Below are 23056 nucleotides of genomic sequence, written 5' to 3' on the forward strand. Positions count from 1 at the left end.
TGAGGGATAGGGTTGGCATCCCTACCCTCCATGTTTGTCAATGGTCAGCTGTATTTCTAAGATCTGCATGGAGTTTGAATGTAATTTGCTTGGCTCCCTATGCTGGCTCCAGCACTTTCTATACAGGTAACCTCTTTGTGCTTCAAAGTTACATTTGTAAAATAGGGATAATAATACTACTTATCACACTGGGGTTGGTAAGGCTTAGTAAGCCATATATGTAAAGCACTGAGAGCCTATAAAGTGCTAGATAAGAGTTTCCTATTTTTCTTTTAATGTAATTTGGACAGAGCCCATTTAGAAATGCAGAACATCAGGGCCTTAGTCTGCAGGTTATGCAACAAAATAAGGTCACCTAAAAGAGAGAATTCTGACCAATTATTTTCTTGCATCTATTATTTGGAAATATTTACAGATTCACAGAACGTTGTAAAGGTAGTACGTAGTTTCAATGTACACGTCACTCAATTTCTCCCAATTATTATATCTTACACAACTATAGTACAATATTAAATTAGGAAATTGAAATTGGTATCATATGTATATAGTTCTATGTTTTTTATCACATGAGTAAATCCATGGAACCACCACCTTGATCAAGATACAGAACTACTTCATCTTCACAAATATCTATCAACTATCCTTTTATAGTCACGTGTCTCCTCTTTTCCTCCCCAAACATCCCTAGTCTCTGATAACCACTAATTTGTTCTTTATCTCTATAATTTTGTCATGTCAAGAATATCACATAAATGGAGTTCTATAGTACGTGACCTTTAGATATTGGCTTTTTTCACTCATCACTGACATTTCAGGTATCTCCGGTTTGGGCCTATTACAGATAAAGGTGCTATGAATAGTTGTGTACAGGATTTTGCCTGTACAAACAAACAAAATAGATTTTCCTTTCTCAGGGGTAAATGATCAGGGGTGCAATTGCCAGGTTATATGTTGAGTGTGTGCTTACATTTTTAAGAAACTGCCACTATTTTTCAGTGTTATATGTCATCTTACATTTCTACTAGCAATGTATGAATGACCCAGTTCTCTGCAACCTTACTAGTATTTGGTATTTTCACTTTTTTAAATTTAATTTTAGCTCTTCTAATAGGTGTGTAGTGATCTCTCATTGTGGTCTTACTTTGCATTTCCCTAATGGCTAGTGGTGTTGAACATCTTTTCACATGTTTATTTGTCATTCACATATCCTCTTTGGTGAAATACATCTTCATATCTTTTGCCTGTTTTCTAATTGGATTGTTTGTTTTTATTGTTTGGTTTCGAGAATTCTTTATAGATTCTAGATATGAGTTCTTTGTGAGGTGTGTGCTTTTCAAATATTTTCTCTCAGTGGGTAGCTTATCTTTTTATTCCCTAATAAGGTGTTTTAAAAAGATTTTTATTACAATTCAGCTAACATGCAATATTATATTAGTTTCAGGGGTACACTATGATTAGTCAATGTTTATATACTTAAAAAAGTGGTCACCGTGATAAGTCCAGCAACCATCTGACACTGTATCATGCTATCACTATAATATTGATTATACTCCCTATGCTGGGTGTTACATCCCCATGACTAGTTTTATACCTGGAAATTTGAACCTCTTATTCCCCTTCCTCTTCCCCTCCCCTCTTTTCTAATTTTTCAATTACAGTTGACATTTAATATGATTTTGTGTCTCGGGTGTACAGCATAGTAGTTAGACGTTTATATAATTTAAGTAGTGATCCCCCTGACTAGTCTAGTACCCACCTAGCACTATACATAGTTATTACTATATCATTGACTATGTTCCCTGTGCTTTACTTTATATCCCCATGACTCTTTTGTAACTACCAATTTGTACTTCTTAATGTCTTTACCTTTTACATCCTGCTACCCAACCGTCCCTCCCATCTATTACCCCAATAAATCTAGGACCCATATGACACTATACATATTATTACAATATTATTGACTATATTCCTTATGCCATACCCTACATCTCCATGACTACTGTGTAATGACCAATTTGTACTTCTTAATCCCTTTCCCTTTCTCATTCACCCCCAACCCCCTCCCATCGACAACCATCAGAATGTCCTCTGTATCTATGAATTCATTTCTATTTTGTTTGTTCATTTGTCTTGTTCTTTAGATTCCACATATAAGCGAAATCACATGGCATCTGTCTTTCTCTGTCGGACATACTCCACTCAGCACCATACCCTCCAGGTCCATCCATGCTGCTGCAGATGGCAAGAACCCATTCCCTTCCCTGGCTGAGCAATATTTCATTATATATATGTACCACCTACTCTTTACCCTTTCATCCAACAGCGGACACCCAGGCTGCCTCCACATCTTGGCCATTGTAAACAATGCCGCAACGAACATATGGATGCATTCATCCCCGCCAAGTAGCATTTTGGGTTTCTTCAGATAAATACCCAGAAGTGAGATTACTGTGTTTATATACTCTTGTTATAGCCTTTGTTTTAAAGTCTTTGTTTTAAAGTCTGTTTTGTCTGGCATAAATATTGCTACCCCAGCTTTTTCTTTTTCATTTTAATTTTTATGAAATATCTTTTCCCATCCCTTTACTTTCAGTCTATGTGTGTCTTTCCATTTGAAGTCAGTCTCTCTCTCTTTTTTTTAATTTATTGGGGTGACAATTGTTAGTAAAATTACATAGATTTCAGTGAAGTCAGTCTCTTATAGGAAGCATATTAAAGGGTATTGTTTTTTTATCCGTTCAGCCACTCTATGTCTTTTGATTGTAATATTTAATCCATTTACATTGATAGTAATTGCTGATAGGTATATAGTTATTGCCATTTAATTTTGATTTTATTTTTTTGGTCTTAAAGAAGTCCTTCTAAAATTTCTTGTTTGTAATACTGGTTTGGTGGTGATGAACTCCTTTAACTTTTTCTTGTCTGGGAAGCTCTTTATCTGTCCTTCAATTTTAAATGATAGCATTGCTGGGTAGAGTAGTTTTGGTGGTAGGTCCTTGCTTTTTATCACTTTGAATATTTCTTGTCAATCCCTTTTGCCCTGCAAAGATTCTGTTGAGAAATCAGCTGACAGTCTTATGGGAGGTCCCTTGTAAGTAACTAACTGCTTTTCTCTTACTGCTTTTAAGATTCTTTCTTTGGCTCTAACATTTGGCATTTTATTTATTTATTTATTTATTTATTTATATTATTTAAATTTGTTTCACTTAGGGAAGTAAATCTATTACATTTTCTCAAAATTGTAATTAGCATATTACATTTAAAAGTACAATTTACTTATAAATTTATTTTAAGTTATTCATTGAATTTAAATGTTTAATATGTAGTACTCAAAACTAGTAACTTGTAAGCTTCTAATCATCATCTAAGCAGTTTTTCCTTCTTCCAGTGATTCATTATTGTTTTACATTACTTGACCATCTTCCATTATACAACGAAACTTCCCATCCACTCTCAATGTTAATTTATTTTTAGATTGCACATTTCTAATTATAAACCAAATTTTTGCATATTCTGTACAAAATGGTGAAAAACCAAGAAGGCGAGGAGAAAAAGTCAAAGATTAAGGTTTCAAGAGAATCCTATAAAGACGTCCTAAATTTTTTAGCATTTGACAGTCCGTATACTGCCTCCACAATCAGCTGGCTTTGAGATAAAATTGGCAGATGCGTGTGATGAGATCTGAAGAGCCCAAAAAGATATGTGTGCTCTACAAGGATCACACCACAACCAGGAACCTTCTGAATAAAGAATCAGACTATCTGAAATTTCAATACCATAAACTATCAGTGCTTTCTTTGAAATTCTTTGAAAATGAAAAAGGATCCAGGAATAGAGAATCCTTTCAGCCAATCAGTGTGACCTCACATCCAGCCTCTTCCTATTGGGAAAAGGAAAAGAAAAGTAAACGTGGAAGAAAGTGCAGAAGAGAGATGAAAGGTCTCCGAAAACAATCTTTATCCTCTTCACAATGCTACCCAAGCCTAAGCAGTCAGACACACCAGTTTTCCTCCACATCTGAGATACTCAATGGGAAATGGAAAGTAGGGTAAGCCTGAGTTATTTCTCGGGAACTGAAGGGACAGCCTCTCTGAAGATGAATGCCACATCCCACCATTAACACCTACTATGGAAAGACAGAATTATCCTTCTTTTTCAGTTTCATCAGCCTCATCTCTGTGCCACAAATCAGGTAAGTAGGAATAATCAATATTTAACTGAAAAATATAACTTTTGTGTTTGCTTTGTTTAACGCCCAACCTGTGAGCTACAAAAATGATATGTTCATAACTAAGGTAGTGAAGAAATATGACACAAGTCCATTAAGAAAATGTATTCAAGAAAGTTAAGAGAATCCTATTTTAAAAGACACATTACAAAATGCCCACAATTTAGCATCAGCTGTATATGGCAAATATGCTGCAAAATTCTTTTTTTTTCAATTTTTTATATTAGTTTCAGCTGTACAATGCAATGCAATAGTTAGACATTTAAATCCCTCATAAAGTGATAACCCACCCCCCTCTGACATCTTATATAGCTGTTGCAATATCATCGACTATCTTCCCTATGTTGTACTCCACATTCTGTGATTATATATACCTATATATTTAGTTATAGTTGACATTCAATATTATTCTACTTCACCCCTTCAGGTGTATAACATAATGGTCAGGCATTTATACAGTCTATGACATGATCCCCTGATAAGTACAGTGCCTGTCTGGCACCTCACATAATCTTTACAACATTGTTGATTATATTCCCCATACTGTATTAATTATCAACTTATATTTCTTAATGCCTTCACCTTTTTCACCCTGACCCCAACCCCATTCCCATCTATCACCCTGATAGATCTAGTACCGATCTGGCATCATACCTAGTTATTACAATATTGTTGATTATATTCCTTATGCTATAACCTACCTCCTCATGACTATTGTATAACACCTAATTTGTTCTTCTTAATCCCTTCCCCTTTCACCCGTCCTTAACCTCCCCTCCCATCTTAAAGAAGTCCCTCTAAGAGTCCTTGTAATACTGGTTTGGTGGTGATGAACAACTTTAGCTGTTTCTTGTTTGGGAAGCTCCTTCAATTCTAAATGACAGCTTTGCTGGGTAGAGCAGTCTTGGTTGCATGTCGTTGCTTTTCATCACTTGGAATATTACCTGCCACTCCCTGTTTGCCTGCAAAGTGTCTGTTGAGAAATCAGCTGACAGTCTTATGGGGGGGCTCCCTTGTAGGTAACTAACTGCTTTTTTCTTGTTGCTCTTAAGATTCTCTCTTTGTATTTAACCTTTGGTGTTTTAATTATGATGTGTCTCAGTGTGGGCTTTTTTGGGTTTATCTTGTTTGGGACTCTCTGTGCTTCCTGGGCTTGTATGTCCATTTCTTTTACCAGGTTAGGGAAGTTTTCTGTCATTATTTCTTTGGATAGGTTTTCAATTCCTTGCTCCCTCTCTTCTCCTGGTAGCCCTATATTGCGAATGTTGGTACGCTTGATATTGTCCCAGAGGCCCCTTAAACTGCACTCAATTTTTTGGAACATGTTTCGTCATCTCCCCATTTTAGTTTCCTCCTTGTGTTTGTTTCTATGCATTAGGTCAGACTGCTATGCCTCCTGGTCTTAGTAGAATGGCCTTATGTAGTAGGTGTCCTGTGGGGCCCACTGGCACAGCCTCCCTGTTGACCAAAGCTGGATGCTCCAGGTGTGTCCCTTCTGTAGGTTGTGTGTGTCCTCCTGTTGTGGTTGAGGTTTCATTGCTGTATGCACATAAATGGAAGGAAGGGATTGATCCTTGGACAGATTTATTGTGAGAACTGGATGTAACTATGGAGGAGCTGAGGTGTAGGGGCTGACCCTACAGAGCAGGATTCACTTTAGCAGGGCTCTGATGGCTGCCCAATCTGCCCTTTGGGTGTGCTGTCCTTGGAGGTGGCTGGGTGATGCTTCTGCTAGGTCTGACCGGCCACTGTACATTCCAGGCCTGTGTCTCCTGGGAGGAGACCCACTGGAGACCATGTTCAGCTGCAGCCTGAGCCCTGCCCGGGGCCACTTAGCATGAGCCACAAAGCAATCTGAAGATGGCTGCCACCTGTGCTGGGCTTGGAGGTGCCTTGAGAGGCTAAGTTGTGAACTGAGGTGGCTATTGCTAGTGCTGGTCTTAGGACTGCTCAGCCAGAGGTACAGGACATGCCAAAGCCAGATGCTGCTTGTTTGGGTTATGTGAACCTTTGAGAGATTTTAGGAAAGTCTGAGAGATTTGAGAAAAAGGGAAATATACATCTACTCTATGTTTTTGGAGGCAGAAGTTCTTTGCCCAAATCTTAATATGACTTATTCCATTCCCATTACTAAAATGGAATCAAGAAAAATGATAATAATGATTCTCCTTGAAGGCATATGTGTGTGTGTGTGTGTATGTGTGTGTGTGCGTGTGTGTATGTGTGTGTGTGTGTGAGAGAGAGAGAGAGATGGCCCAAGACAAGCCATTTATAGGGAAAACCCACTGGAAGCGGCTTGGGTGTGTATGAAAGTTGGGTCGGGTGGGGTCTCAGGGATTTAGCAAGGCAGGGAAAGGAACAGTGTTAGATGACACGACAGAGACAGGGATCCTTGTGAACACGTGAGTGGGGATGAAAGTCTTCACTCCACTTGGCATTCTAGCATCACCTTGGTGAGGGCACGAGAAGGGAGAGAGTTGGGATACTTATCTATTTGGGTGTTTTGGGAAGGATAGAAGTCTAGGCTTCCCACTCAGCATTTGCTGGTAGTGTTCAGAATGGTGCTACCATTTTATTTATGTATTTATGTATTTATTTATTTATTTATTCATTCATTCATTCATTCATTCATTCATTCATTTATTTTCCTATGGAGTTTGGCTGGAGTAGAATGGTTATTTATAAATTTTCTGTCTTCGTAGGCTGTCTCTCTCTTGGTCCTTTTGCTAGATAGAGAGAGCAGGCTTTTCATGGGATTGTTCTGTCCATGCCTGTTGGCATTACTAGATTGCTGGCTTCTCCAGTACTCGTTCTGGGATACACGCAGAAAAGAGAAAGCCCACAAAATCCACTGCATTGTCTTTCCTTGAGTCCCAAGTTTCTCAGCTGACCTGTCTTATTTTATCCACTATTCAATGTGTTCTTATATTTGTTTTAAATCTTACATGCAGGGTTTTTAACTTACTTAGCAAGAGAAAAAGGGAAATATACATCTACTCTATGTTTTTGGAGGCAGAAGTTCTTTGCCCAAATCTTAATATGACTTATTCCATTCCCATTACTAAAATGGAATCAAGAAAAATGATAATAATGATTCTCCTTGAAGGCATATGTGTGTGTGTGTGTATGTGTGTGTGTGCGTGTGTGTATGTGTGTGTGTGTGTGTGAGAGAGAGAGAGAGAGAGAGAGACAGAGGAAAGGTACTGTTGCTTCTTTCCCCATGTTATCCATTTAGTCTGTAGGTAAGGCAATTTCTTTTGTTACTTAAAGGGAAGAACACTTCCCTTTATTCCTCCTCTGTAGGATACTGACTTCCAGAATAGAGTCAGGCCTACCCAAGGTTTCAAATGGTAGAGCTGGATTGGAGAACGTGGAGAATGCATTGATCTGACACACCATATTGAATTGATCCAGCCAGTCTTTGGACAAGCTACCAAAGAGTGGTAGATTTCCCTAGTATAGACAGGCACTGCCCCCAACAGGACTACTGTACTGGGGAAAGGAAACCAAAGAGAAGAAAACACTCTGCATGTCCAAGTAAGCCAGAAATTGTTGCCTTTTGCTGAGTCAAAATGTGGCCCAGGGATGGCGATTTCTGGCCATTTCAGTTACATTACTCATTGCACACTTCTGATGAGAAAGAGACAGACAGGGTAGAGAATAATCTCAATGAGTAACTACCACACCTTCCATTCAAATTCAATAAGTAACTACCATTACTTCCACTCAAAGTAAATGGCTTAATGCAAAAAAAATCTAATCAAACAATAAAAACATTAGATGATGATCTAGCTAATACAGGTATATGCCTATATGAAAAATTTAAAATGCTCCCAACAAAGAAAAGCTCAGAACCAGATGGCTTCCCTGAATTGTATGGTGAATTCCACTATCTGTTTTAAGTGTAAGGAGTACAGCTGAGCTGGGAGAGAGAGAGGGCTGAGCTGCCAGGTATCAAAGTAGCCAATTAAAGCAACAAGCCCAAGATGAAAGAGTTAAGCATTTTATTTATTGTTACTATGACGAAATAAGCAAGGGTATAAACCTGGAGAAAACGCCAACTCCACTGTTCCATTTTCCCCCACAGAATGGCACACCAGTTTAAGTTCGGGTAGATCAGCGCAGACTTGTCTGAGAGCCCTGAACAAAAGTTTCTGGTAGTTAATGGACCCTGAAGTCCAGGGAAGCATGAGGGTGAGGACTAGAAGTGGAAAAGTACTGGGTACAGAGTCATAATGGGGAAAAGTGTTTTCAAGTTTTCCCTTTTATCCCTGCTAACGGAGATCTCAGCCGAAGTGTTACATTGGTGCAAAAGTAATTGCGGTTTTTGCAATTATTTTTAACCTTTTATATTGCAATTACTTTTGCACCAACCTAATACCTAAAGAAGACCTCTGCCCAATGCCTCAAATAAAGAAACCAAGAGATGGAAGTGCCTGCGCTAGGAAAGCAAATTAAGTGCAGAGCGTGATGAGCCAGAGGGGCCTAAGTCCTTGACTAACCTCCTTCAGAGATTGCAATTCACTGCTTGTGCCTCAAGTCTGTTGTGTGAAAGACAGCTTTCCCCCAAAAGATCTGTCAGGAAAGCCTTTGTAATTTCCTATGGTCAGGGCTGAAAAACCACATGTGGATTTTAAGCCAGGCGTTGGACTCCTCATAAAAGAAAAGTTAACATCAATTCTAAAACTATCCAAAAAATTAAACAGGAAGAACACTGTACTTCCACACTCACGAATTCTGAGGCCAACATTACCCTTATACCAAAGCCAAACAAAGACAAAAAGAAAACAAATTAAACTGCAGACCAATTTCCTTTATGAATATTGATGCAAAATCCTCAACAAAATACTGGCACACTGAATTTAATGACCTAATAAAAAGATTGTACACCATGGCCAAGGGGGATTTATTCCTGGAATGCAAGAATGGTTCAATGTATGAAAATCAATCAATTTAATACATCACATTAACAGAATGAAGGGAAAAACCCTACATGAACATCTCAATCGACATTATGCTAAGTGAAATAAGCCAGACACAAAAGGCCACACATCGCATGCTTCTGTTTCTATGAAATATACACGATAGGAAAATCCAGAGACAGTAAATTGATTAAGGGTTGTCAGGGCCTGGGTCTAAGGATGAGTGGGGTGTGACTACTTAATAGGTTTCCCCTGAAAGTGATGAAAATGTTCTTGAAGTAGATACTGGTGATAGTGGCACAATATTGCAAATGTTCTAAATACTACATAATTGTGTAGTTAAAAATAGTTAAAAATGGTAAATTTTATCTTATGTGTATTTTATCATAATAAAAAAATCATATCACTCACCTGAACAAATTTTTTTTTCTAGTACATGTTGAAATAAACACAAAAGCCTTAAAACATAAGAGCTAATTAGTATGCCATCTGAAATAACCTCCTGGATCCCCACTGTATCCTCTAAGAAACATTGGTTTAAAGATTAAAAAGGTATTATTGAATAGAGACTGTAGTTCATGTCTCTGCTCTATCACTTATTATCTGTGTGATCTTAACATTTTTAAATCTAAGATTCATTATTGCACAATGAGTATAATATGAATACCCGCCTCACAGATTTTTTTGAGGGTTAAATGTAATAATTTAGATTATACTTTTAGAAGCTATGCTGGCACTTAATAAGCATTCAGGAAGTGATAGCTACTTTTATATAATAATAACAATATTTTAGTAATTATAACAAAGATAAATAATAATTATTTTAATTATCAGTGACAACCCACTCTATCTGTGGACCAAATTAATCAAAGGTCTGTAATTGTACATTTTCTGGAACTTATGACCCTTCGAAATTTTGCCCACTGGAACACTCAGGGGAAATCTGCAGATTAATAGTGATTGTCTTCTTTTTATTTAATCTGTGGATATCAGGGGTTATTTGAATCTAGATTCAATGTACACAATATAGAAATTCCCATATTAGGTCCTTTAGCTAAGGAAGATGTGGCTGTACCCAAGCCCAGAACTTCAGCCACGTCCCATGGACAGGAGGAGATCAAAGATCTGCAGACCACCTGGCTTCCCCAGGGGAGAAGTAATCTGCTTATCTTAAATCCAGTCAGACTGAGAAGGCCTGCCATAGGAGCCCAGAGGTGCAGAGAGTGACAACAGAAGCCTACAGAGGAAGGCTTTGTTTTCTAGGCTGTGAGCTTCTCCCACCACATCCCGCAATATTTCCCTCAAGACATCTGAGAGACCACAAGACTGTGGCTCAGGTCCTACTTTTCCTCCATGGGGAGGAGCCAGCTAAAAGCAATGTCTTTATCTAGACAAACTGTCCATTCCCTCCCTGTGTCAGACAGAAGTGAGTTTGGTGGAAAACAATTTCAGAGATTGGGGTCATCTTCTCCCTTCCTGCAAAACTCTTTTCCCATTTTCCCCTTCTCCGGGCTTTAGTGTGAGGTAAGCTTCTTTAGGACAATGCTAACAAAAATAAAAACACCAGAATTAGTAAAACAGTTTATGTGTGTGTATGAATGTGTGTGTACACACACACACACACACACACACACACACACACACACACACACAGAGTCCATAAGCAGATGCTCAAATAGAAGAGTAAAGTAACTTGACAACATCACTGAAACTAAGTCTGTTGAGATAGTATTGATTAACTTTTTCCCCCAAAAAAACTTTAGATAGAAAGAGAAGCAGGAGAAATCCTTACCTCATGGTTTCTGTGAATTAGGCAGCAGTTCTGCAGTGTTAAGTTTAGCTGGATGGGCTCCTCTGAGATCTGGCCAGCCTGTCTTGTGGACTTTCAAGTAAATTTAAGCCCCATGACAGGGCTATATAAGGAAGACAAACAGTACCTAATATGATAATCTGTGGGCTGGAAATGGGAAACGAAAGTGAAAACTGAAACTGAAACTGAAACTGAAGTTGTCAGAGTTCACGACAACTTCATGAACTTAAATAATAAGGAAAATGAGACTTAAACAAGTGATTGCTTTCTTCACTTTGTTTTGAAAACTGAGGAGAAGCTGGTGAAAGCAGTTTTAATGATGTGCTAATTCCTGTCAGAGTCTAGCTGGCCTTGTAGAAACCTGGGGAGCTAGGAGCATGACAGTATGTAGAGTCTACTGAACCTGGAGCCAAGGACACCTGGGAAGACTGGCTGTCTGAATTTGCCAAGTCATGCCCCAGATCTGTGCCTCTGTTTGCTCATCTGGAAACAGAAGTTGCTCCTTTTAGGATATAAAAATCTGTAAACCTCTAAACTGGAGTCTTAACCCAACTTTGCTCCTATTTGCTGAGAGCATGTATTTTACTGATAATTCTGTGCCTTGGCATATCCTTATGGAGAATGGTCATAAGAATAAGAGGCCTGTAAGCACTTCCTTATACAGAGAAACAGAGAAAATGCATGTGCTACCATCTTGAGACTTCAAACAAAGCATGTTAGGTCTAAGTGATAACATTTTCTCATTTTTAATGCTCTCTATTATAGTTATCTAAAGTATTCTTATTCACCAGACTTGATTGTCATACCTATGCAAGAGCCTTGTCCGGTCCTCTTGCCCATGGTACCCAAGTTTGGCCTAACCCAACTTGGCCCATGTCATCTTCTGTATTCATGGTGTTTGTGATAAGAGGTGGAGAAAAATAAGTGCTGAGACTGGAGTCTTGGGTACAGGTGAGTCTACTATAACTGGTGTCTGCTGGGCTCCTGTTTCTCCCCATTTTTCAATGGAAATTGCCCCACTCTCCTGATACCTGTGATAATGTGGTGACTCCCCAGCAGCTTTTGTAAAGCAAATTTATCCCCACCACAGTTTATTTAATCATGGGGAAGTGCTTATTGAGAGAAGACAAATAGATTTGCTTCACCGGAAAGCTGATTCTGGGAAGTATTGGACCTGTAACATATATATTTGGGTACCATTGTCAGCCATGTTTTTCCGTGTGGCCTGAAAATAATGAAAACCAAGGAAGTTTAATCACAGAGAGGAGTATCAAATGGTTGAGCTGAGAGAAATAGAGAATTTGAGGTAAAAAATGGAAAGTTATGATGGTATCTTTTGTCCACAGCTTCACCATCAAGAGTCAAAGGACAAAGACCAGAAGTGTGTCTTATGAGGTTTCCAGGTGATTTCTGAGTTGTATGAAACCAGATTACCAATGACTGGACACGGGACTATATTGAGGTGTGTTACTAGTGCTATAGAAACCCAGTTCAGAATCAGATCTGCCTCATACCCTAAGGAAGAACTTCAGCCCATTGTTGCTTGTCATGGAGGTTGGCGGCTGGATTCTGGATGATAGCGCAGAAAAGGAAGATTTGAGAAAAGGTAGGCCCATTTTCAGTTAGCCTCCTATATATGGAAGGAATCTACTTTTGTGTAAATGTATAATATAAAATAAACCTACTCCTAATTAAGTAACCAGGATACTACTGTTACTTTGGGTTTCAGCTTGAAAGAAATAAGTAACCCACCTAGTTCAGGAATGAAGGAAATAAGCCCAATCCCAAGAGAGTCTCTTAATCCCTGATCACTGTTGGTAGGAGGTAAGAGAAGGTGCTGTGGTTTGGCATGGAAAGCCCTCTATTTCTCTAGCATGGATACCCACATTTTGAGTCAAATTCTAACTCAACCTTAACTATAGTTTGTGGAACTCGAGTTTAAATAATTAGCAACTACCTGGCACATAGAAGCCTGCTAGAGGTGATGACGATGACGATTATAATCATCAAGTTAAAGTAATGCTTTCTTTTTAAAAACAGCTACCTACTGTACTCCGTCTTTTAAAATAAGAAACAGAAGAAAATAAGAAACAGAGGAGCTGCAAGAGTATTTTCCTCTTAGAAACAATGGACACAAGGCTAGATCTAAAAAGTTTCCACTCAGTCCTTCCTGCCTAGTTCATCTCCTATCTCACCAATTCTTAAGCTTCCACTGAGACATTGTTACTGAATGCAAGGGATTCATCTCTTCGTGGGCATCACCTATTGAATTTCAACCAAGATAGTATATAAGCAAAGAAAATTTATTACTTGTAGCAAGTAAGGAGAGCACTGGGAACATCTACCCGAAGCAGCATCTCCCAGAATAGAAAAGGGAAATCACCTTTACTGGGACTAGTTATGCATATTCTTCAAAAAGGGACAAGTCATTATATACATATGTAGGGGCTGGTTCATCCTAGCACAGGCACAGTAAAGAATCATACTTTATCATACCTCCCATGTACAGAAAATAGTGAATAAGTTCTACCTGGGGAGGAGAATTTAGCATTCTAGTGAAGCAGGGTCAGTCTTTGTTTCTTTTAGGCATCCTTATCTGGTTTCAACAGGAACAAAATACTATGGCTTTTGGTTAGCCTTTCAGAGAAAATTTTTGTTCTGCAAGACAGCTCAGCAAAGATGGTTAGTTTCACTACTCAGCAACCCTTTCAATCCTATTGTGTTTACAACATCCGAAAGTTCTGCACAAATAAAAATTTCTTAATAAATAAGACAGGTTTATTCATGCATTCTGATAAATGTTCAGGCTTCGCGTATAAGCAAGTGCTGAAATGAACTAGAAAACCTCTCTTTTTTGGGAACAAGGTGTCTTTGGAATTATTGGGGGAAAAAGCAATTGGGTTTGTAACTTTCCAATGCATTGGATAGAATGCAGCAAGGCAGACAAAATGTTTACCTTGTCATTGCTGTGGATTTGACAGTGGTCTTGATTCGAAGGGCTCTGGCTCAGGCTTATTAGGCATTCAGAATCTTGCCCAGTGCCTTCTTGGGATATACAGACCCATGAGTCACACAAGACAGAGCAGCATTAAGGAAAGAGAAAAAGGCAACAAAGTACATGTATGTGTACGTGCATGTGTGTGTGTGATTTCAGCACTGGGGTATGAGTCTGAAACCAGCTCCCTGAGTGAGTCACCAGCAGTGATAAGCCACTTCACCTCTGTGAGCCTCACTTTCCTCAGCTGATAAAGAATTACTGGGGAAAAAAGCAATTGTAAGTGATTTGGAATAGAGCGTTGGATCTCAATCCCTACTGCATATTAGAATCACCTAGGGAGGTTTTAAGAATAATGCTAACTAGGCCCCACCACAGACCAATTGAAATCATCTCTGGAAATTGGCCCCCAACCTCAATATTGAAAAAAATCTTCAGGTGATTTTGATGTACATGTGGGCTGAAACCAGAACTTTGATCATCCTTGGTGTCTATTGTACCGCGTTTCCCTGAAAATAAGACCTAGCTGGACAATCAGCTCTAATGCGTCTTTTGGAGCAAAAATTAATATAAGACCTGGTCTTATTTTAATATAAGACTGGGTATAATATAATATAATATAATATAATATAATATAATATAATATAATATAATATAATACCAGATCTTATATTAGTTTTTGCTCCAAAAGACTCATTAGAGCTGATTGTCCGGCTAGGTCTTATTTTCAGGGAAACGGTATGACTGAAATTCCCTGAATGAGCAATCTGGGACTCAGTCCCTGGGTGTACTTCCCTTCGTGTGAAGCCGATTCAGTATCTTCATTACTCTGCCTTGTTTCCCTACTTGCACGGTGGGCAATTAACTCCTCAGTCTCTTCCTGATCCCCAGGAAGGGATGGAAAAAGAATGGAATTTCTAGTGGTTTGAACACTATATAAAAAGTATGCATTTAGCTTTTGAGATTATTCCTAAATACTTCCAATCACATCCATAGAGAACGACTCAAAGACACCAGAAGTCCTTTGTTATGAATGGTCTGATGATCTTCATATCTTGTCATGGGTTTTCAAGGCTCCACTCAGCCCACCTTGACCCACAGTTCGGCTTACTTCAACATAGTCAAGCACATATTTCAGGCTTATTTTGTAACAGTTGTAGACTCATAGGAAGTTGCAGAAAGAGTATTTCACCCTCCCGTGCAAGAGCAACATCTTGTGTAACCATTGTACAATATCAAAAACAGGAAAATGACATTGGTATTGTGTGTATATTTTAAAGATAAAATATATCATGAGTTCATCTTACAAATGCAAGTTTACAAGATTTTACTTAACCTAATTGATCTTACATCTGTGTGTCTTTTTTTCCAAGCTCAATATCGCTTTTCAAAGTGATAACTTTCATGATTTATTCCACAATACACTAACAACAGTCGCAGAATAACAAAATTAACAAAGCACCTTCCAAATGATTGCTGAACAGAGTTTAAGATACATACATATATTATATATATATAATATATATACATATATTTTATATATATATATATATATATATATATATATATATATATATATATATATATGTTTCCTTTTCATCCATAAGATGTATCCTTCTAGAGATGTAGTGAAATTATACTGTGTTAAAAGTCACCTGGAATACTTCCTCTCCATGTAGTTTCATCCTGTAACCCATATATATTTTGGTATATTTGCCTCACTTTGATTTACTTTTTAGATATTGTCTTTGACTTTTTCATCCTAACATTTTATTATGAACATCGTCAAACAGAAGAGTTGAGAGAATTTTACAACAAACACTAACCACCTAGATTCTACAGTCACATTTTACAAATTTGCTTTATTACAGATCTGTCCATCCATCCATCTATCCTTCAACTTATGTTCTTGTTATCGCATAAGAAGACCATCAGTACAATTAATTGATAAAACAGTTCACGTTAGTCACACCTTGTTGACAAGGAAAAGACAATATTCGTGCTCTAGTAGTTTTCTGGTGTTTAAATCTAATAAATATGAGGGTTGGAGTCAGGGTGTTGTGCTATTATAAAAATTTGGGTGAGGGAAAGTAGCAGTTGAGCAAAGATGTGAACAAGGTGAGGGAGTGATCACTGTGGATATGGGGCTCTGGGAGAGCGTTTAGCAGGGAAAACAGTACATGCAAAGATCTGGACGTGGGAGCATAGCTGGCCTCTGCAGATTGTGTGCAGAGTATGGAGAGCGGGGGAAGTCGTAAGACTGGAGGTCAGAGACGTAATGTAGAGGTGGTGGGCGTATAGACTATTATAGTCACAATACAAAGTTTGTGTATTTTAGTCACAATGTTTATCTTAAGTGGGAGGCCACCTTTTAGAAAAGGCACTGAATGGTTTATTTTGGGTAGAAAAATAAGTCCAGAATTTCCTCCTTACCAAGGTTGTAGAAAAAATTGAACAGAGCTCCAATGTTTGAAAAATTGCCCAGTGCCTTGATCATGTTTTTCCTTCCTTGTTTCTACTTCTTTGCCTTCCTTTCTCTCAGCTGGAACTGGGCCAAGAGATAATCTTTGCTTATTAACAAGTAAATAATCAATGGTAAAAGTCAAAGGAAAAAAAACCCACAAAACTCCTGGTTATCTACTTATATTGTTTAGAAATGAAAATGCAGAAAAACAAAAGCCACCTATAAAAATCTTAAAGGAATATACATTTTCAGGATTGAGAAGAAACAAAGACCTAACTGTTGACTGGGTGTTGAACATGCTGAAATTACTAGACAGAATTTGAATATCAACCTCTTTTTCACAGACTGTTGGATTAGATGGATTCTTGGTAAAAACAGTGGTGTATTTACTGTCTTTTGAGTTTCTTTTTTCAACATATAAGACACAGCAACTACAGAAAAGGGGAAATAGAAAGTGAAGCGTGGTAACTGATCTAAAATTGGCTTGGGAAACTGAAACTTCAGTAACTTAATGACTCATCCAAGAGATTGACGTAAATCAGTTTCTCAGCTTTGTCATCATTGGCATTTGGGCTGGATAATTTTTTGTTGTGGGAAGCTGTCATCAAGGATATTTACCCAGCATTATTGCATATACCCTCTAGATGTCAGTAGCACCCTGCAGTTGTGACAACTGCAAAATTGTCTCCAGAGGTTGCCGAATGCAGCTTCTTTGTGCCCTGATGGGCAAGATCCTCCTCTTCCTTCTTACCCTCCACCCACCTCAGTTGAAAGTGACTGCTTCAAATAATACCTTCAGGTATACGCCTAATTTGTTTTTGTTCTGTTCTGTTTTATTAAATTAGTCCTCATAGCGCAGTCTGCAAGAGATAGGAGGTGGATTTCAGGTTTTAGACAAAAAGTTGAACACAGATGAAGAGAAGTTGGGAATGCCAGGACAATGCCAAGTCAATGCCGGCTTTGAAGGCTTTTAAGGACAGGATAACAGTCTTGCTTCGGGGCAATGTTGCAGGCTACATATTGAAACCCTTTGTGGTCTGACACAGTGAGACCACACCCCCCCCTCAGGCCCTTCCTGCATATCGGTCAGTACACACTGCCAGTGTACTATAGGACCAGTAAGAAGTCATGATGACCAATCTCTTTATCCAAGATGCCCTCCTGAATTGTTCTGCCAGCAAAATGAAGAGGTACTCTTCGGAGAATAACATACCTTTCAAGATTTTGCTTATCGTTGATAATGCTCCTAGACGTCCCCTTTTTATTGGTGATCTACATCCCAATATCAAAGTGGTGTTTCTCCCTCTAACCACTTTTGGATCCAACCAATGGATCAAGGAATTATAGCTGCATTTAAGGACTACTACCTGGGGAGGACCTTTGTGCAGGCTATTGCTGCAAACGAGGACGACAGCGATACAATTCTGGAAGGATTAGAACATCTGTGACTACATCAAGAGCTTTGCTTGGGTTTTGGATTCATATATACCAAGGAATGTATGAATGGTATCTTAAAGAATATACTCAAGACGTTCATCCATGACTTCAGAGTATTTGCCAAGGATGGGGAACTTGAAAAAAATCAACAAGGCTGTGGCTGAGCTGGCAAACAACTTTAATCTGGGTGTGGATGAACATGACCTAGAGGTAATTGACTAGTGGGCAATTGACTGGGCAATTGACTAGTGAGGAGTTGTTGGAACTGAAACAGGAACACATAGCTGAAGATGAGGCAAGAGAAAAGGAAACTGTGGGAGAAGAAGAACCCCCGAGGAAATTCACAGTGAAGGAGTTAGCAGAAGCTTTTGCAGACCTCAACACACTCTTAAAAGTGTTTGAAAACATGGGCCCCAACACTGAAAAGTTTTCATTAATAGAGAGGAATGTTCATGGTGCATTATCTCGTATAAACAAATCAATGATGAAAAAGAGAAAAAACCACGCAAACAGCCATATTTTTGAAAAGACTGGCATCTCCTCAAGAAGAGCCTCAGGCAGGTCCTTCAGAAGGTATGCCAGAAGAAGGCATCGTTATCATAGGAGATGACAGCTCCATGCATGTTACTGCCCCGAAGACCTTCCAGTCGGATAAGATGTGGATGTGGAGGACGGTGATATTGCTGATCCTGACCTATGTAGGCCTAGGCTAATGTGTGGGTTTGTGTCTTAACTTATAATAAAATGTTTAAAAGGTAAAACAAAAGTTTTAATTTAAAAAATGAAAAAGCTTATACAATAAGTATATAAAGAAGTAAGTACTTTTGCACAGCTATATAATAATGTGTTTGTGTCTTAAGGTGGTGTTATTGTTACGGGAGTCTCTGTTCTTCTTGCTGAGGCAGTGAAACATCAAAGGTCAGCAAGCTGATTACTATGCAAGCAGGTTTATTAGTGATACAGCCTTAGGGAAGAGAATGGGCCTAGCCGAGGTGGGAGAGAGACACTTAGGCGAGGTGGGAGATGGAAAGAGGGAGGGAGAGAGAGAGAGAGAGAATAACAGAGAGAGAGAGAGAGAGAGAGAGAGAGAGAGAGAGAGAGAGACAGAGAGAGAGAGACAGAGAGAGAGAGAGACAGAGAGAGCTCTTGTCCAGAGGACTTCTAATTTGCTGGGTGGGGTAAGAGAGTTACATATTGATTTGGAGGGAAAAGTGGTAGGTACATGCTCTTCCAAAAGAGGGCGTGACCTCCTAAAATGGGTGGAGGTCTGTTGACTCAGATCCTTGACTTGTTCCAGGGTACCTCTTGTCCCCAGTTGTAGAAAAAGCAGATAAGTGGCTGGAGGCAGGTAATCAAAGCTAGTTATAAGCCTTTTCTGTAGGCACTATGGACCCCCTCCCAACCCTCCTCCTCCTCCATTTTCCAACATCTACCTAACATTTTCCCTCCTCGAACATTAGGAACCAAATCTTTGGGGACTTTGAGGCCATGACCGCTCTGGCTGCTTCCTGCTGTAAAGGGATGTTGAGACTTCTTTGGGTTCCATCTGCTTGCTAACTACTGATCAGAGGAGGCGGAGGGAAGAGTCCATCCATCTGCCCCATGATAAGTATCTGAAACTTGAGGTCCCAAGGGTCAATAGTTGTTTATGACCATTTGTAGCTTTGTAGCCTCTATTCTAGAAGAGATAAATTTAGCTACCATGTTTTCCTGAAAATAAGACCTTACCGGAAAAGAAGCCCTAATGAGTCTTTTGGAGCAAAAATCAATATAAGACCCGGTCTCACTTTCGGGGAAATATGATATTAGGTAGGGCTGCTATGTCTCCTGTTATATTTCCCTGAAAATAAGACCTGGTCTTATATTAATTTTTGTTCCAAAAGATGCATTAGGGCTTCTTTTCTGCTTAGATCTTATTTTTTGGGAAACACAGTAGTAAGTTGATTACCAAAACACTAGTATGATTAATAATGGGGCTGCAAAGGGAAGAAGTAAAGACATGACCCATGCATTTGAATCCCAGAAAGAGGCTGAGGTCTTGATCCTAGATGAGGATTCAAGGATGCTCTGAATGTTCTATTGGACTTGTCTTGATTTGTTAACATAGAAGCACCACTGTTTCTTAATATATAGTCATGTTTCCTCAGCTGAGGCTGTAACATGAGGAGTTCTAATGCCCTTTGATTTTGGAGGGCGACTCCAGCTAATGAGTCCAGTTATTCTTGGAGTGTCCAAACGTTTCCAGTTTTAATGATTCAGCCATTTTCTGTGATAGGCGGTGGTGGATTACTAGTCTATAGGACTTGTCCTTTTTCCTGTCCACTAATACAGGATTGTTACAAGGGGAACTGATGGGTTTAAGTAGCCCAAGAGAAAGAAAGTTAGAAATGATAAGCTGAAGCCCAGCCGTTGCCTCAGGCCTTAGAGGGACTGCTTCTTGTGAGGAAACTGAGGGATCCTTCAGAGTAATGAGGACTGGAGTAGCATTTTTCAGCCTGTCCAGGAACCCCGTGTACCAGACTGCTGAGTCATTTTGACTCTCCCATGTAGGGGTGAGAGTATTCTGATGGTCTTCAGTTTGTATAACTAACATTTGGAGGGGCGATTTTAGGACAGGATTTTTTCCTATAACTAAACTATTTTGATTCCTAGCAATTGGAGAAGGTCACACCCAAGGAGGGGAGTTGGACATTCAGGGACTACCAGAAAGGAATGAATGAAATAATATCCATCCCAGAGACAGCCCAAAGGAGGAGTGAAGTTTTTAGTGGTGGGCTTTCCCACCACACTCAGGACAGTGCGAGTTTGGGAGGAAAAAGGTCTGGAGAAGGCAATAAGGACAGAATAGGTGGCCGCAATATCCAATAAAAGGGTTATTGTCCTACATGCCACATCCATGCATACCCTAGGTTCCAGTCCAGTAATGGTGACCTCTTGAGGTGGGGCCGACTGGGGGAGGGGAGACAGCTTCAGTCCTGAGTTACCATCAGCAAAGCAGTCGCAGCCTCAGGCCCAGGGATCCTTTGGTCCGAGGGACAGAGGGCTGCCCAATGGCCTGCACTCCTGCATTTGTAGCAGGGCGTTTGAGGAGGCTTATTACCACTAGGATACTCCTTTGCCCAATGCCCGGACTCTCGGCACATGTGACACTTAGTGTCTTTTGGAGCAGGTCCTGCAGGGCTTTCAGGGAGTCCTAGCCTCCTTCCATTCCTCCTTCTCTTGAGCCCTGGGCTCCCGCTTCTGGTCGTAATTGTAAAAGACCACATTGGGGTGGTCAGCATTTCATCCAAGGAAACCCCAGGTCCCTGGAGAAACTTTTGTAACTGTCTTCTAATGTTAGAAGCAGATTGGGTTAGGAATTTGTCCTCTAATATTACTTGTCCCTCGTAAGACTCTAGATCTAGGTTAGTATGTTTAATGAGAGCTTCCCTTAGCCTTTCCAAGAAGGTAATAGCAGTGTCATCCGGAACCTGGCTAATGGCAGACACCTTAGAATAAATAATGGCCTTTTGACTGCCTGCCTTGAGTCTCGTCTTAATACAGAGGAAGAAATGGTTTCTCTCTCACTTTTGGGAATTTCTGTTATTATCCCATTCAGGGTCGATGGGTGAGACCACTGTTTCTCCTATATGGTATTTGTTGTCAGATAGGTGTAAATTGTTAGCAAGTTTTCTGGCCTCTTTAATTACCTTTTCCTGTTCAGTGTCTGACAAAGTTTGCCCCAGAACTATCATCACATCCTTCTAGGTCAGTCCATATGCCAAAGCATCCAGATATTTGTCCGGATTGTCCAAATAGTTCCCAAGGTCGGCTTCAATTTGCCTGACCTCAATGAGGGAGAAGGGTCTGTGTATTAGTTGGGGTTGAATTCTCCTGCTGTTTCTATCAGGGGCAAGAGCTTAGTTGTCATCACATCTTTAGGGGCAGGAGAAGCAGGGGCCAGTGGTTGTGCTGGGGACCCTGGGTACAGAGGTAGGGAAGAAGGCAGCAAAAGGGCCTTCTCTGGGGTCCCTGGGGCTGTGGTTGGTTCAGTGAGCATTTGGAGATCAGTAAGTACCATTAGTAAGGCTAAATTTATACTTTTACATAAATCTCTATGGCCCCTCAAATAGAAAAATACTTGTAGATAAGGAATCTCTGACCATTTTCCAAGACATGTATAAAAGAGCTTGAGTTGTAGAATTGTGTTATAGCTCAGGGCCTCATTAAGGGGCCAACCCTCCCCTTCCTCTAGTTGGTATTGGAGCCGGATTGTGTTACCAAAAAGGATGAGATGGCTTTTATTGTTAATTTTGAGGATCGAATTGCAACCAATTAGAAAGGATACATCTCACCAGGATGTAGTGGGAATGGACTCTTGATTCCCCATCTAGAAAAGGGAAAAATTGGCTGGGGCAAGACAAGTCGCCCGGGGTGGTGTACAGCAGCAAGGCTGTCCCACCCCTTTTCTGGATTTCTGGGGGTTGAAAAGAGTCCTGGTGGTTCCCACGTTCTTCTGGGAGTCAAAAAAGACAGAAAGGCAAGAAAAGCTTGCAGATCTGTACTCACTGCATTCCAAATAGCTGGAGACAAAGGATGCAATTGAGTCATGGCACCAAAATGTTACAGGAGTCTCAGTTCTTTTATTCACTGAAGCATCAAAGGTCAGCAAGCTGATTAATATGCAAGGAGGGTTTATTACTAATACATTCTCAGGGAAAAGAGCGGGCCTGGCCGAGGTAGGAGAGAGAGACGTAGGTGAGGTGGGAGATGGAGAGAGGGAGGGGAAGAGAGAGAGAAAGAAAGAGAGAGAGAGAGAGAGAGAGAGAGAGAGAGAGAGAGAGCTCTTGAGGTCCAGAAAGAGAGAGAGCCCATGTCCCAAGGACTTCTAGTTTGCTGGGTGGGGTGAGGGAGTTACATATTGATTTAGTGGGAAATATGGTACATGCTCTTCCAAGGGAGGGCGTGACCCCCTAAGATGGGTGGAAGTCTGTTGACTCAGATCCTTATCTTGCTCCAGACCACCTCTTGTCAACTCTTGCTGTAAAAAGAGATACTGCCTGGAGACAGGTAACCAAAGTTTTTTATGAGCTTTTTCTGTAGGCACTGTAGACCCCCTCCCATCCCTCCTCCTACGTTTTCTAACTTCTACCTAACATTATTACAAAAGAGTCAAAAAGTTAAAAAAATGTCAAGTTTATACAGTAAAGTAAAAAAGTTA

The sequence above is a fragment of the Rhinolophus hipposideros genome, assembly GCF_964194185.1.
Source record: "Rhinolophus hipposideros genome assembly, chromosome: 15".
In the NCBI taxonomy this organism is placed as follows: domain Eukaryota; kingdom Metazoa; phylum Chordata; class Mammalia; order Chiroptera; family Rhinolophidae; genus Rhinolophus; species Rhinolophus hipposideros.